The sequence below is a fragment of the Cervus canadensis genome, chromosome 14 (genome assembly GCF_019320065.1).
Source record: "Cervus canadensis isolate Bull #8, Minnesota chromosome 14, ASM1932006v1, whole genome shotgun sequence".
NCBI classification, from domain to species: domain Eukaryota; kingdom Metazoa; phylum Chordata; class Mammalia; order Artiodactyla; family Cervidae; genus Cervus; species Cervus canadensis.
Window position 1 is genome coordinate 13,664,654 of NC_057399.1, and position 17,605 is coordinate 13,682,258.

Consider the following 17,605-nt stretch of genomic DNA (forward strand, 5'->3'; position numbering starts at 1 on the left):
TCACTTGGAAGGGAGCTAAGAAATGGCTGGTACATAACTCTGCTCCTAAGGACTAATTCTGGTGGGATCCAACATTCTGTTGATGGCTATTCGGCAGCTAGTTGCAATTTTGGTGTTCTTGTAGAAGAAGATGAGCTCAGTCAGAATGGCCATCATCAAAAAGTCTAAAGACAAATTATTTGACTCCCCTCACTTCACCTGTACAGTGGGGCTAATAATACAGGGTGCTGGTGGAAGTTAAAAGAGAGAGAAAACATGTGGAACAGTGACTGGCATTTAGTGAACCTCAGTAAATAATTATAATGAATGTGAATCAGGAACGTCTTCTTTCCTTGAATCTAAATCCTTCCTATTGCCTCCTGAGGCTGCACGACTGTTCAGTTTACCAATTCACAGCAGAGAACCTTGTCGCTGTCATACCCAGTGCCTTTCAACAGGCACACCACCTCGAAAGCTTTAACCCTCATGGCTCTATTCTTCGTCCCCTAGGAGCTGGAAAGTGACTCAATCCCAGGAAATATCACAAGATAACATACAGAGAAAGTCAGAGTGAATATGCAACTTATCTATGAATCAAGATTCTCCTACCCAGTGAATACAGGTACATGACTACCTGAATTACCTGTTAGCAGAAGACAGTGAAGGTGAGTCCTCTACATAAATTCATGGGCTGACAAGATTCTCCTTAAAAGGTCTAATTATTTCCAAACATGTACCCCAGGAGATCCTATCCAAGTCCCATAGCTTCTGCTGTAGAAAAGCCTCTCTAATCTATCCTCTCTTTTAATTCCTAAAATCAGTGCTCTACTTCTAGGCCCTCCTGAAATACCTCTTTTGAGGATTATTATTCAATATTTGGGCAAAGATTCCTATTGGCTAGGAATAGAGACTATTGCTAGGAATACAGTGGTAAACAAAACAGATATTATCCCTACCCTCAGGAAGCTTACAATCTAGTGGAGGAATGCAATCACATAAAAAAAAAAATACAATTATGAAATGTGATAAATGCCTTGGAAATAAAGTGCAGAGTATTAAGAGGATCTGATTAAGACTGACGATGGATGTGATTAAGAGGTCAGGGAAGGCCTTTCTGGTAACTTGTGAAGGCCTCTCTGTAAATTAAATGTTAAGCCTTGAAACGTTAGCCAAAAGGAAGTTAAACAGGTGAAAAGGTGGGGACAACATTCCAGGCAGAGGGAATGACATGCGTGAAAGGCCCTGAGGCAAGAAAGTGGTTGGTATCTTAGAAAAACTGAAAGAAAACAGTGTCGCTGAAAGTGTCCATCATATTTGGCAACCAGGAGTCCACTGATGATCTTGACATAAACAGTTTCAGGGGAGTGGTTAGTGGAAATGAAAGTAGACTGCAGAGGGTGCAAAAGTGAATGGAAAATCCAGCAGATTGGCGGGGTGGTCAACAAAGGTCGGCTGTTACAGTAGCAAGACAGGCACTACCCAGAGGGTGATGTGGTGTCAGGGGATTTATTTTTAAAAAGTAAAGACCTTATCAAATTAATATATGCACATGGTTACAAAGTTAAACGTGAAAAGGCTTCCCTTGTGGCTCAGCTGGTAAAGAATCCACCTGCAATTCGGGAGACATGGGTTAGATCCCTGGGTTGGGAAGATCCCCTGGAGAAGGAAAAGGCTACCCACTCCAGTATTCATTGCACTATAAAGCTTACGATGAATAATAGAAATCCACAGCTCCATCCCCTTCTATCTCTGTGTCATTTCCCACTACTTCCAAATCTTTTAGCTGTCTCATCTGGCATTTATGTTCATGTTTATAAATCACATGCATATTTAATTATTTCTTAATTTTAAACATTCTTTGTTCACTTCCTACATCCACCTTCCTCACACTTTCTGATTCAATTAATATCCAGTGGTTGCTATGACTTGGTATAGCAAATAAGAGTTTATTTGTTGTTGCTGAGTTGCTTAGTCATGTCCAACTCTTTGCAACCCCGTGGACTGCAGCACGCCAGGCTCCCCTGTCCTTGATCTCCCGGAGTTTGTTCAAACTCATGTCCATTGAGTCAGTGATGCCATTCAACCATCTCATCCTTTGTCCCCTTCTTCTTTTGCCTTCAATCTTCCCAGCATCAGGGTCTTCTCTCATGAGTCAGCTCTTCGAATCAGGTGACCAAAGTATTGGAGCTTCAGCTTCAGCATCAGTCCTTCTAAGAAATACTCAGGGTTGATTTTCTTTAGGATGGACTGGTTTGATCTCCTTGCTGTCCAAGGGACTCTCAAGAGTTTTCTCCAGCACCACAGTTTGAATGCATCAATTCTTCGGCGCTCAGCCTTTTTTGCTGTCCGTGGAGTTGCACAGAGTTGGACACAACTGAGCAACTTTCACTCACTCACTCACTCACTCACTTTTCTCCTGTCCAACTCTCACATCCATACATAACTACTGGAAAAATCATAGCTTTGACTATATGAACCTTTGTAGGCAAAATAATGTCTCTGTTTTATAACATGCTGTCTAGATTGGTCATAGCTTTTCTTCCAAGGAGCAGGCATCTTTTAACTTCATGGCTGTAGTCACCATCTACAGTGATTTTGGAGCCCAAGAAAATAAAGTCTGTCACGGTTTCCATTGCTTCCCCATCTATTTGTCATAAAATGATGGGTTGTAACTTTAATACTTGACTCTCTTTAGTTTAGTTTTCTATATATTTATCCCTAATTCTTCCCAAATTCTCTAGCAGAACTGTAAAAATTGCTCTCAATCTAATTTTCCAAACAGTCAAACATAGTTCTTTCTTTTTCCCCCCTGGATCATAATCCTTCTGGAACTTTCTGTTCTCCTGATACATCATGAAATTAAAAGATGCTTACACCTTGGAAGGAAAGTTATGACCAACCTAGATAGCATATTAAAAAGCACAGACATTACTTTGCCAACAAAGGTCCGTCTGGTCAAGGCTATGGTTTTTCCAGTGGTCACATATGGATGTGAGAGTTGGACTGTGAAGAAAGCTGAGCGCCAAAAAATTGATGCTTTTGACCTATGGTGTTGGAGAAGACTCTTGAGATTCCCTTCGACTGTAAGGAGATCCAACTAGTCCATCCTGAAGGAGATAAGTCCTGGGTGTTCATTGGAAGGACTGATGCTGAAGCTGAAACTCCAATACTTTGGCCACCTCATGCGAAGAGTTGACTCATTGGAAAAGACCCTGATGCTGGGAGGGATTGAAGGCAGGAGAAGAAGGGGACGATAGAGGATGAGATGGCTGGATGGCATCACCGACTCGATGGGCATGAGTTTGAGTAAACTCCGGGAGTTTGTGATGGACAGGGAGGCCTGGCGTGCTACAGTTCATGGGGTTGCAAAGAGTCGGACACGACTGAGTGACTGAACTGACTGACTGAACTGATACATTCTGAACTGACTGTCCTCTATGGTTTACAACACCACTATCATGCTGGACTTCTCTTTATCCTCATCCTAGGAATTTTCTTTGCCTCTCTTCTCTTAGTTGCCCTGTGTTCTAGATCCCATGATTTCTTCTTTCTTGTTTATATTCTCATTTTGCTGAAGCATATTCTGTGATAGCTTTCTAAGATAGGATACACAGTAGGAATATTTTTGTAATGAGTATCTGAAAGTATATATTTTAAACTCTCACAGTTGATAATTTGGCTGAGCATAAAACCCTAGGTTAGAAATCAATTCCTCTCATGAATCTGAAAACACGGCTCACTGCTTACTAATTAGATTCCATTCTTGTTGAATACAGTGCCATTCTGATTTCTGATGCTTGTATGTAAACTTAAAAAAAAAAATACCGGTTTAAAATTTCTCTATATCCCTAGTGTTCTAAATTTTCATGACGAGTTACCCTAGGGTATGGTATTTCTATTGGTTGTGCTGGGCACTTTTGATTTGGAGACTCTTCAGTTCTGGGAAATACACTTGTATTCTTTCTTTTCTTTTTCGTAACTTTGTCTCCACTGACATTGAAGATTTAGAAAGAGAGGAATTAAACGATGAACCAACATCCTTGAGAAGTAGTTAGGCACTCAAATTTTCTATATTTCTATTCTCTTAAAAAATTTTTAAGTATACAGGCAATATTGCTAACCATAAGCATAATGTACAGCAGATCTCTAGAACTTCTTCATCTTGCATAACTCAAACTTTGTACCAGCTGAACAGCATCTCCTCATTTCCCCCACTCCCAGCTCCTGGCAACCACTATTCTTTTTCCTATATCTATGACTTTGACTATTTTAGATGCCTCACATAAATGGAATCATGCAGTATTTATCCTTCTGTGACTGACTTATTCCCTTGAAACTAAGATCATAATAGGAAAATGGGCAGGATATGAGCAAACATTCCAAAGAAGAGGGAACAGAATATAGCTAATAAGCATACACTAAGATTTAAAACACTATTAAAATATTGCCTTTTGTTCATTAATTATCAAACAAAATAGTAATAGTTAATCCTGGTGAAGACAACTAAAACAGGCATTTTCACACTTTGTCAATAAAAGCATATTTGGGTACATTCATATTGAGGTTGGGGGAAAATGTATATATATATCCAGTCTTAAAAATATTCAAATCCTCTAACTCCACCTCCAGAATTCTATACTAAAGAAATTATCAAAGCTTTTTTAAATAAGGTTATTAATCTGAACATTTTTCAGAAAAGAGAAAGCTATTTTTTAGAAACCTCAAATGTCTAACATTTATGTTAAATAAATTATGGTAAGTTCAAACAATGGATTTGTTACCTAACTATTAAAAATTTGGTTTCCAAAAACTGTTCAATGATATGTTGTCATTTTATATTTGTCTGTATTTTTCTAGATTTTCAAGAGTGAAAATATATATCACCTATAATTACAGAAAGAGACACTTTCTCAGAAAATATTTTTAAACAAAATAGACAAGATTTGTTTGTTTCAAAGGAAAATATCATAGTATCCTTCATTTTGTCTGTCTCCATAAAAACACAGTTAAGTTTAAACATTTTCTAGGTTAAAATCTGAGCAGTGAATAGCATTTCTTTGAACTGTATTCTCCACAGTCTCAATCTTAAATGAGTAATAGGGTTATAAACCTAATCTCTATAGGAAGAAAACACAGTGTGGAAATGATATGCCATAAATCACACTCTTACTGGCACTATTTGGCCTTTGATTCCTGGGTCTTACGCATTAGAGCCTTTTCTTTCAAAACCAAAACAAAAACCTTTATGTTGATTAAATCTGAGAACCACTGATCAAGAAGCTGAGACTAGAGTTTGGGTCTAACAGTAGTTCTACTCAAAGCGTAGTCTATGGACCAGTAGAATCAGCCTCTCCTGGGAATTTATTAGACTGGTAAATGGTTGGACTTACTGAATCAGACTTACTGAATCAGAATTTCAGGAGTGACAAGTGATTTTTATGCAGCCTCAAGTTTAAGAATTAACACATATCTAGAGGAAATTAAGCAAAGAGGCTAACAGTATGCAAAGGGAGGGAGGTACAGAGACCATCCAATGTTCAATGTATATATATATTTAAAGCATATACATTATTATAAAATATCCTAAAAACAAACTTTTTCCATACTATAAACTAGAAGTTATGGCTAGAAAGTATTTTCTTGGCTTTGGACTAGAAAAGGTAGACAAATTAGCATAGGTCTTGGATCAAAGGGTAAAAGGAATCTATAATTCATTCCTGGTTCCAGACAGCTCATTAAATTAAGGCTAAGCGTTTCACATAGGAATTTAGGAACTGTATGTATGCAGTAAATATTCTGGCTATATTTCTGTCAAACCATGAATGGTTACTGGCAGGTGGTCAGCTGAAGATGATGGGATCGTCACTTCTTTCAACCTCTTTCCACTTTGGAGTCATGACTCAGAAGGCAAAACTCAGTAGTCACCGTGACTGGCTTCAAGTGTGCTTTACAGAGCCCTCCCATTGACAATGAAAGGGAAGTGAGTGGGATGGAGAGGAAAGGAGGGAGAGGTGAACAGGTTAGACTCTACTTCTCCCAACCCCTTGCCTTCAAAACAGTTCAGCCTTTACCTTTTTGGGTCCACTTATCTGTGGAATATACTTGAACAAAGATCTCCCCTCTAAAAAACATTTTAAAAATTTCTATTCTCTACTACATATTCTCAACAACCCAATAAAAAGCCACAGCTTAACAAGGAGCTGTTAGTGCTCCTCGTTAACTATCTATCACCACCACCTGGCTGTCAAAAGTGCTCACAACGCATAATGGGCAGGTGGTCTTGCTTCCAGGACTCCCTTCTCCAACCACTATCATTAGGGACGAACAAACTAATAATGTTGCAAGTTGCTGTGTTGGATGTGAGGCTAAGCATATTACAGAAAGCAGCCTATAAACTGAACTTGACATTACACTATCTAAGGAGTTAAAGGTTGGGGACTGCTGTTCCAAATAACAGTAATTTAAACATTGCTGTCTCATGTATATATTATTGTATAACAAACATTCCACTTAGTGGCTTACAACAATGACCGATTATATCTCACAGTTTTGTGAGCTGGCTAAGGGTGTTTTTGCAGTTCCAAAAGATGGGTTCTGGAAATGTTTTGAATTGAAGCAGAATAGCCCTGTCCCACCAAATAAGAGAAGTCCTTCAAAGTAATCTCCTTGGGAGACAATTCACCCAGCAATGCTCCTATTCAAAACATTTCCAGAACCCATCTTTTGGAACTGCAAAAAACCCCTTAGCCAACTCACAAAACTGGATATAGTCATTGTTGTAAGCCACCAAGTTGTGGAATGTTTGTTAAACAGTAATATATAAGCGAGACAGAAATGTTTAAATTACTATCCTTTTGGAACAGGAGACAAAAAGGTGGTTCCCAACCTTTCTGGCACCAGTTTCATGGAAGACAGTCTTTCCATGGACCTGGGGGATGGGGTGGTGGCTGTGGTTTCAGGGTGATTCCAGAGTATTATATTTATTGTGCATTTTATTTCTATTGTTATTACATCAGCTCTACCTCAGATCATCAGGCATTAGATCCTGGAGGTTGGGGCCCTGATGTGAAGGATATTTAAAAGGAAATGATCAGCCTCGCAGAAAAACTTCAGCTATCTAGAACCTTCAGAGACTAGGTTGGTCTGATAACAGTTTGGCTGTATCTTTTTAAAAACTGTATTTCTTTGGCTGCTTCACGTTTAGCTGGGGCACACGCGGGTCTTTTTTTGCAGGGCTCAGGCCCCTTTTTAGTTGAGGCTCTAGGGCTCCAGGGTGTGCGGCTTCAGGAGCTGTGCGGTGCGGACTTCGTTCCCCAAGCAGAGATCAAACCCACATCCCCTGCACTGTAAGATGGACTGTTAAACACTGGGCCACCAGGGAAGTCCCTGGCTGCATCTTTAAATAAACAGATCCTTGTTATCCTTCAGATAACAAGAAAACAACATTTTTGGAAGTGAAACAACTCTCAGATGAATGGGAACAGCAGTGGGTTCCCAATTCTCTCATCTGGAATTTTTGCTTTTTTCCTTGGGGTCTTCTGAATCCTATCTATACTGACGTTAGGAATACTCTGATCTTTCTTTTACCTGAACATGAGTAAAAACCAATTTTCTATTTTTCCCTAGGGACACTAAATATAAGGTTCTATTTTCTTTCTTAAAATAATTATACAAGAAAAGAAAGGAAGTACAAAAGTATAAAAACAGATAAACAAGTTAAATATAGATTTTAGGATCCTAAGATAAACTTAAGTATAAACTTTGGATCCTAAAATAACTAAATCTAGCCAGAAGTTGGCTGACTCTTTTTCCCTCTCCACCCAGTTATCAACTCGTCGTCCTTGACCACAAGATCTCACACAAGAAGCCAAAAACAGCATACATTTCAGAGCTCAAAGTCTCATCTTCCAGGAATTCCAGAGAACAGCAATTTTCTGCTTTAAGTATCAAGAATAATGTTTTAAAAACTTAGGTATTTCGGTAAAACCTTTAAGATGTACACTTTTACTTACACACTTTTGTTTTATACACAGTATATAGACTATAACCTAACTTTTCTTTGGTGACTCTGTGCTGCCAATGCAGGGGACCTGGGTTCAAACTCTAGTCGGGGAACTGGATCCCACATGCCCCAACCAGGAGTCTGAGAGCTGCAACTTAAAGATGCCACGTGTTGCAACTGAGACCTGGCGTAGCCAAATAAATAAATAAATATTTTTAAAATAAATAAATAAGGATGAGAAAAAAATTTTAAATCAGTTTAGTGTTTCTAGACAAAATAATGAACAATCTGAAAAGGAAACTAAGAAAATAATTCCATTTACAACAGCATCAGCAAGAATAAAATACTTAGGAATAAACTTAACCAAGAAGGTAAAGACATGTACACTGAAAACTATAAAATGCTACTGGAAGAAATTAAAGAAGTAAGTGGGAAGATGTCATGTGTTCATGGATCATAAGTTAATATTGTTAAGATGTCAATACCTGCAATATGTGACACTTGCAATATGGAGGGATATTATGCTAAGTGAAATAGGCTAAAACCACAGAATGACAAATACTGCCCAATTCCACTTATATCAGGAATCTAAAATAGTTAAATTCATGAATCAAAGAGTAGAAGGATGGTTGACTGGGGGAGAGGGAAATGAGGAGTTGTTGTTCATTGGGTATAAAGTTTCAGTCAAGCAAGATGAATAAGCTCTAAAGATATGCTGTAAAACAATATACCTACAATCAACAATATATTGTAAACTTAAATTTGTTAAGAGGGTAGATCTCATGTGAGGCTTCCCTGGTGGCTCAGATAGTAAAGGATCTGCCTGCAATGAGGGAGACCAGGTTCAATCCCTAGGTTGGGAAGATCCCCTGGAGAAGGGAGTGACTACCCACTGCGGTATTCCTGCCTGGAGAAGCCCATGGACAGAGAAGCCTGGTGGGCTACAGTCCATGTGGTCACAAACAGTTGGACATGACTAAGCAACTAACACTGTATTCTTTCTATAAAATAATGAAAAGATGTCAACTGTCCAAAGCAATCCACAGATTCAATGAGATCCCTTTCAAAATCTTAATGATAATTTTTACAGAAATAGAAAAACTCATTCTAAAATTTGTATGAAATCACAAGGGATCCTGAATAGCTAAAAAAAAAAATCTTGAAAAACAGAACAAAGTTGTAGGATTCATACTTCCTTACCACACAGCCTACAGTTATCAAAAGAGTAGGGTACCACCTCATGAGGGTCAGAACAGCCATCATTAAAAGTGGGGACTTCCCTGGCGGTCCAGTGACTGAGATTCTATGCTCCCAATGCTGAGTGCCAGGGTTCAATCCCTGGGTGGGGAACTAGGTCCCACATGTATAACTAAGAATTCACATTCTGTAACTAAGACCTGGTGCAGCCAAATAAACAAACAAACGAATTTTTTTTTTTAAGTCTACAAGTAACAAACGCTAACAAATGGTGAAAGGAACCCTCCTACACCATTAATGGGAATGTAAGCTTGGGCAGTCACTGTGGAAAACGGTATGGCGGTTCCTCAGGTTCTATTCTAAAATAGAATTAGCACAAGAGTTGAAAGTGCTGGCCTCTCAGTCGTGTCTGACTGTTTGTGACCCTATGGACTATAGCCCGCCAGCCTCCTCTGTCCATGGGATTTCCCAGGCAAGAATACTGGAGTGGGTTGCCATTTCCTTCTCCCAGGGGGTCTTTCTGACCCAGGATCGAACCTTGGTCTTTTGCGTTGCAGGCAGGTTCTTTACTGTCTGAGCCAGCAGGGAAGCCCATAATATGATCTAGCAATCCCACTCCTGGGCACATACCCAGACAAAACTATAGTGCAAAAAGATGCATGCATTCCTATGTTCATAGCAGCACCATTCACAGTAGCCAAGACATGGAGACAACCTAAATGTCCCCTGACAGATGAACGGATAAAGAAGATGTGGTGCAGATACACTATATCTATACATATACACTATGAAGTACTGTCGCTAACTTGTGTCCGACTCTTTGTGACCCCACGGACTGAAGCACACCAGTCTTCCCTGTCCTTCACTATCTCCTGGAGTTTTCTCAAACTCATGTCCACTGAGTTGGTGATGCCATCCAAGTGATGCCATGAAGTACTTACTTAGTTAGTTAAGTCGCTCAGTCGTGTCCGACTCTTTGCGACCCCATGGACTGTAGACCACCAGGCTCCTCCATCCATGGGATTCTCCAGGCAAGAATACTGGAGTGGGTTGCCATTTCCTTCTCCAGGGGATCTTCCCGACCCAGGGATGGAACCCAGGTCTCCCGCATTGCAGGCAGACGCTTTAACCTCTGAGCCACCAGGGAAGCCCCATGAAGTACCACTCAGTCATAAAAAAGAAAAAAATAATGCCATTTGCAGTAACATGGATGCAACTAGAGATTATCATACTAAATGAAGTAAGTCAGAAAGATAAAGACAAATACCATATGATATCACTTATATGTGGAATTGAAACTATGACGCAAATGAATCTATCTAAGAAACAGAAGAAGCAAAATCAGGGGCATAGAGCGTAGACGGGTGGTTGCCAAGGTGCGGGGGGTGGGAGGGGTGGACTGGGAGTTTGGGATTAGAAGGTGCTAACTGCTATGTACAGAATGGATAAACAACAAGGTCCTACTGTACAGCACATGGAACTGTATTCAATATCCTGTGATGAACCATAATGGAAAAGAATATGAAAAAGAAAGTATATATATGTATAACCAAGTCACTTTGCTGAATACTGTAATTCAACTGTACCTCAATAAAAAAATAAATTAAAAAAAAAAGAGGGTGGTGCTGGCATAAAGACAGACATAGAGACCAATGAAAGAAAATAGAAAGCCTAGAAATAAACCTGGCATATCTGGTCAATTGATACTCAACAAGAATGGCAACACTATTCAAAGGGGAAAGGATAGTCTTCAACAAATGGTGTTAGGAAAAATAGATATCCACATGCAAAAGAATGGGCCCTTATATTACACACCATACAAAATTTAACTCAGAATAGATCTAGTCCTAACCATAAGAGTTAAATTTATTCAAGAAAACTTAGAAGAAAACATAGGGAAAGAGCTTCATGACAGATGAATGGATAAAGAATAATTGAATTTGGCAATGATTTATTGGCTACAACACCAAGAGCACAGACAAATAAAGAAAAAAATAGGTAAACAGGACCTCATCAAAATTTAAAAATTTTTGTGTATCAAAGAATCACAAAAGAGGCAACCCCATGAAACTGGAGAATATATTTTCAAATCATAATATCTGATAAGGGACTTCTATCCTAAAAATATAAAGAACTCTTACAATTCAACAATAGAAAGATATAACCCAATTAAAAACAGGCAAAGGATTTCTAATCGACTTTTCTTCAAAGAAAATATAAAAACAGCCAATAAGCACAAGAAAAGATACTAAACATCACTAGCCATTAGAAAAATGCAAATCAAAACCACAATGAGATACCACTTCAGACCCATTAAAGTAAGTAAAGTCACTCAGTTGTGTCCGACTCTTTGCAACCCCATGGACTGCAGCCTACCAGGCTCCTCTGTCCCTGGGATTTTCCAGGCAAGAGTACTGGAGTGGGTTGCCATTTCCTTCTCCAGGGGATCTTCCCGACCCAGGGATCGAACCCAGGTCTCCAGCATTGCAGGCAGACGCTTTACCGTTTGAGCCACCAGGGAAGCCCTCAGACCCATTAGGATGACTATTATTTAAAAAAACAAAACACAAAATAAGTGTTGGCAAATTTGTGGAAAAACTGGAATGCTTTACATTGCTGGTGGGAATGTAAAATGGTACAGCCACTGTGAAAAATGGTATGCAGTTCCTCAAAAAATTAAATGTAAAACTACCATATGACTCAGCAATTCCATTTCTGGATATATATCCAATGGAATTGAAAACAGGGATTCATATCTGTACACCAATGTTCAAAGCAGTTTTATACACAATAGCTAAAAAGTGGAAGCAACCGAAGCTTTTATATGGATAAAAATAATGTGATATATACTTACAACGGATATTATTCAGCCTCAAAAAGGAAGGAAATTGGCATGCAAGCTACCACATGGATGAACCTTGAAGACATTTTGTTAAGTGAAATAAACCAGTCACAAAGGGACAAATATTGTATGATTCAGTTTACATGTAGTACCGAGAGTAGTCAAATCATAGAGAAAGAAAGTAGAATGGTGGTTGTCAGGGGCTGGGAGAAGAGGAAATGAGTTATTGTTTAATGAGTATGCAGTTTCAGTCTGAGAAGATTAAAAAAAAAGTTCTGGAGATGGATGGTGGTGATGACTGAACAACAATGTGAATGTATTTAATGACACTGAACTGTATCTTTAAGAACTGTTTGAATAGCAAATTTCATGTTATATATATTTTACCACAACTTAAAAAAAAGAATAAATGTAATACCAGAGAGATTCTGCTATGAGTTGTAACTTTTCATTAGAATGCATCCCATTCCCCACTCTCACCCCCTGAAGTCAATCTCGGAGCAATGTTTATATGTGGTCATTCAAAACAATACACTCATTTTGCATGACAGACTCATTTGACAGGAACTACAATATCATATGTCAGTGTTTGAGTGGGTGTTTTCTGGGTAACCTCAACACTGATCAACTAGACTATCTCTACGGAGCCTGCCCTTACCCTAACATCAGTGAGCTATCTCGGTCAACTGACTTTTAGTAAGTGCTCGGTCATTGTGTATGAGTAACAGAAAAAAAGGGTGAGTTATTGTCCTAAAGTTGCACAGAGAAAAATAGAACACATAAACCATCCCATGAACTAGGGAAGCAAATAAAAATACAGGATACTCTGTTATTTATCTGAAATTCAAATTTAACTTGCTATCCTGTATTTTATCTGGCAACGCTCTGCCATATCAGAAGTGAAGAGAAAATAAATAATCCAGAGCGTTTTGGGGAAACTGAGGTCTTAACAGGGACCTAGACAGTGTAGTGTAGAAAAGCCCATTAAAAACATTGGTTAGCCAAAAAAAAAAATTAAAAGTACTGGTCTCTAGACTCCATGCTTAATTCTGCTCAGGAGCCCCTTTCTGCTTTGGGTATCTGTGATCCAAGACTTACTTTCTAAAGTTACAAAGTCAGAGAATGGGAGAAAGAAAAAGTAGAGGATAAACCAAAGCTAGAAATGAGTGAGAACATACCCAGCTTCCAGTTAGGAAGGCCTGGCCTCAAAAAGGGACCTTAGACACTTAACATAAAAATCAGAGGAAATCAGATTTTGACCTGGCTCAAAGCAGAAGAGAAACAATGGTGGTAAATGCTCTATAGCCATACAGTAGGAGGGACATGCAAAGAGTCGAACATGACTGAGCACATATGTGAGTGAGGAGGGACTGGCAGAGCAAAACACCAGAGACAGTGGTGGGATCTCCCAATTCCCTGAAACCATTACCATTACTAATTTCCACGGAGCCCCCCAAGAAACTCCAGTCACAGTTTTTACCTACTAATGCTCTGAATTGACACTTTCGAACTGTGGTGCTGGAGAAGTCTCTTGAGTGTCCCTAGGACAGCAACGAGATCAAACCAGTCAATCCTAAAGGAAATCAAGCCAGAATATTCATTGGAAGGACTGATGCTGAAGCTCCAATACTTTGGCCACTTGATGCGAAGAGCTGACTCATTGGAAAAGACCCTGATGCTGGAAAGATGGAGGGCAAGAGGAGAAGGGAGCGACAGAGGATGAGATGGTTGGATGGCATCACCGACTCTATGGACATGAGTTTGAGCAAGCTCAGGGAGATAGTGAAGGACAGGGAAGCCTGGTGTGCTACAGTTCATGGGGTCGCAAAGAGTCAGACACGACATAGTGACTGGACAACAACAGTGACAATAATACCGCTAGTAGTCAGGCAACTACTTCTTATAAACTCCTGCAGCTTTGAAACTATTGTTCATCAGTCAGCAACATCATCTCTTTCCCCACGGACCCTGGGCCAAAACGGAGATCGCCGAACCCTGTCTTAGCTTCAGGAAATTGAACCTGTTCATGTCATCCTCTTAGGAATCAACAAAAACAGATTTCAGGCTCTCTGTTCTTTGAGAATCCCATCTTTATAAGGCCTGTGTTCTTGTTTATTACTGACACTGTTCAGACAGTGGTAATCCCTGCCTGATGCTGGCCTACTGAGATATAAATGGCTCATATGGCCTGTTCATACTATAGTAGTATTTAGGAATCTTTGATAAGTCTCACACTAGGCCAGGCTGGGATGTCTCCCCTCTCCAGTGGAGGAAGGGGGAGGCGAGGTATCTAAGAATTAAAAGGGTAAAGTAACTGAGGTCATTCCTCCAACCTGTCCTGAAGCACCAGCTGATCAGGTACACTGAATCAGGTTTGAAGGATGTGGCTAACCTCCACAATTCTTCAGGAGAGGGAGCAGTTAGTCTCTAGGACAAAAGGAGGGGGGTCACCTGGGTAAAGCTCTTTAAAAGATTATCTGGGCAGCCACTGAAGGACTGACCAATAAAAATTTCTGCAGCCTTGGACCTTAATTTTTTATTTTTGGTAAACATAACATAAAGGTAAAACAGCTAATAAAAAGAAGCTTCTATGTAAGTGAAATTAGATGCATGAACTGAGAGACTATGTTCAGTTTTATGCTCCCACCATGAGCATGGTAAGTAATCCCCAGACGCCCTTGCTTTTTCCCCCATTCATGTAACTAGTGACAGGTCTTGCCATGAAACACTGCCTCACAACCTCTTCATTGGTTTCATTCATTCACTCACCTATCAAATATTTACCGAGTCTCCCATGTGCCAGGCACTGTGCTGGGCATGGGAGATAAAAACGAATCGTGTAGGGTCCTTGCCTCCAGGGGCAGCCCCCCCGTGTCCTCAGGGCCAGCCTGGCATCGCAAGTCAGCCCTGGGCAACGGGATCATGGTACACTTTGCAGCAGGGTAAGAGCGGTAGCAGGGGGCTGGCAAAATGCCAGGCCACAGGTTTTCCCAAGGTAAAACTGGATGTGAGCGAGCGATCCCAGCCCGGCTCAAACAGGCATCAAGGTGGGAACCAGGGGCCAAAGGGGCGGAGGGCGCAAAGGACCCGGCGTGCAGAGGACTCCCGCCGCAGTCGCCGGGCTGGGTGCTGAGCGGCCACGCGCGCTCCTCCAGGGCCGTCACAGGAGATGTGGGGACAACGATGGCCCCTGGGCGCGAGTCAGCTGAGGGGGTGTCTCGAAGGGACAGTTTGAGGAGACGGTTGGGGTGGATCTGGGGTGACGCCCCGAAGGATGGCTTGTCCTGGGTGACTGAGGATTCAGTGGATGGCGGAACTGAAGGGCTAGGACTGAAGATGAGGTTGGTCCAGAGTGTCAAGCAAGACCGAAGGGTGGGGCTGACGGGACGAGGCGGGAGGGCTGAAGGGAAGGGAGGGCGCGCTAAGGACTGGATAGATGAGCGAGCTGAGGGCCCTTCTCTCAAGGGATCACTTGGAACGCAAGGACAGCGGATCTCCGGGATCTCGCCTGCCCCAAAGACGCGTCCTACCTGGTTTCTCGCCTCGGCGTGGTCCTACCGCGCAGGCAGCGGCGGCGTCTCGCGCCCTGCAGGGGTCGCGTTGCAGCCGGGGACAAGCAGTCGTCCCCCTTCTCTCAGACAGCTTGGTAACGCCCGGTCCCCCCCTGCAGCTGTGGCGCCGATGGTCCGATCTGAATTGCCCTCATGCCGCCCCTTAGGACGGCCCGTGGTTCGGCCCGCTGGGCCAGTGCGGGTGCTCGCCCGCCTCCCGGCTCCCTCTGCATTGAGCGCGGCGAGTCACGCGCAGTGCTTTCCCGCGAGGGCAGCGGCCGAGCTTCCGCCGTGGCCCCGCCTTCTGCGGCCTGCGCCCCGCCCCTTCGGGGTGGTGCCGGCGGAGCGGCTGGGCTGTGCTGGAACCCAGAAAACCCTCGCGCGCGGCTTAACTGGCGTGTGCAAGGCAGGTGCATTTGCGCATCCGCCATCGCCTAAAGGAGCGATTCTCTGCCTGACACCGCAGTAGAACCTCTTGGGAAAAATAGAAAAACAAAACTAAAGCCTGACCTCAGCAGAGACCAATTGATCCAGAAGTACGGGTAGGGTGGAGAAGGGGTTGGGTGGTGCCCAGCCTCGATATTTTGAAAAGCACCCCAGCATAGCCAGGATGAAGAAGCCTGGTAAAGTCTAGAACGGAACAAAGACTGTCTCCTTTGGCCAAAAATTTAGTCAGGTTCTTCTGAGTCGGCCCTGGACCAGGCTTGACTTTGGGCTCCCCTCTTTGTCCTTGTAGAATCCAGTTTGAGCAAGAATCCCTTTAAATCAGTTTATTGGAAATTCTCTGCTCTTGATATCTGACCATCCTTGGTGTTTTATCACCTTCGCCTGCTTTCAGCAAGAATTCTGTTGAGTTGATCTACCAAGAATCCCCCTTTCCTCTGATGTTTCTTCTTAGTAATTGCTATGTTCATGTCCCTCCAAAATCCATATGTTGAAATCCTAACCCCCAAACATGAGTAGGTGGGGCCTTTGAGAGGTGATTAGGTCATGAGGAGCTTGCGTGATTAGGGTTAGTAGCGTCACAGAAGATACCTCATGGGGCTCCCTAGCCCAGTCCTTCAGATGGGGAAGTAGCTGACCAGAGAGCACCTGGTGGCCATGCTGGCACCTTGATCGCAGACTTACAGCCTCTAGAAGTCTGAGAAATTTGTGTATAAGCTACCCAGTCTGTAGTGTGGTGTGTTTTTCAGCCACGGCATGCAGCATGCAGGACCTTCGTTCCCAACCAAGGACCAAACCCCTGCCCCGTGCATTTGGAGCACAAAGGCTAACCACTGGACCACCAGGGGATTCCCTGTGGTGCTTTATTATAGCAGACAGAATAGATGAAGGCTGTAATTTTCCAGCCACTGACCTCTACTCTGCTGCTTGGCTAATAAGTTATCACTTGTCTTTATTGGGGTCTGAGTTGAGCTCAATCTCTCCCCCACTGCAGCACCTCATTGCAGTGGTTCCTATAGATATTCCATGATCCCCAGCCCACTCCCTACCCTCCCCCTGCCCTGCCCCTGCAAATAAAGTTTGCCTTACGATCTTTAACAAGTGTAATGAATATTTTTTTCTTTATCAGAACTCATGTGCTTCCTGCTCCTATGCAGGGTGTATGTGAGACACTGAAGACTTGTCCTCCTCTTGTATCCAAAGGGGGGTGGGGGCAGGTGGTCTTTCAATAAATAGTTATTAGAACCTCTCTAGGTTCCATCCTCTGTGAAAGAGAGTCTGAGACCCTGTGCTCTAGGCACTCCCAGACTTGTTAGGTCACAGTCAAGGAAGGAGATAAATGTCATACTGTGTAATACATCCTCAGGCCTCTTTACAAAAGTCATGTGAGCTGAGCTTTGAATAATGAGTGGGAGGTAAAAGGTGTGGGGGAAGCATGTACCTAAGAACAATGGGGCAAAGCAACTGATATGATGGAGAAGTGGGACCGATGCAGAGAGAATAGCAAAGATGGTCAGGGCTGTGATAATGAAGAGCCTTCCATGACAAACTAAGGAATTGGGATTCATCCAGTAAGCAGTGGAGAAATAC

At 42.0% G+C, this 17,605-nt stretch overlaps 1 protein-coding gene across 2 annotated transcripts in view; it reads right to left on the bottom strand.

Moving 5' to 3' along the window:
* The window catches only part of RUSC2 (RUN and SH3 domain containing 2), a 58,521-nt gene extending 42,673 nt beyond the window's left edge, over positions 1 to 15,848 (bottom strand). Inside the window, exon 1 of one of the 2 annotated variants that reach the window (XM_043486688.1) lies at positions 15,551 to 15,848. The gene's annotated coding sequence lies outside the window, so the exon portion shown is untranslated. The remainder of the gene's footprint in view (positions 1 to 15,550) is intronic. The other variant, XM_043486693.1, reaches the window with a different exon arrangement.
* Between the last annotated feature and the right edge of the window lie 1,757 nt (positions 15,849 to 17,605).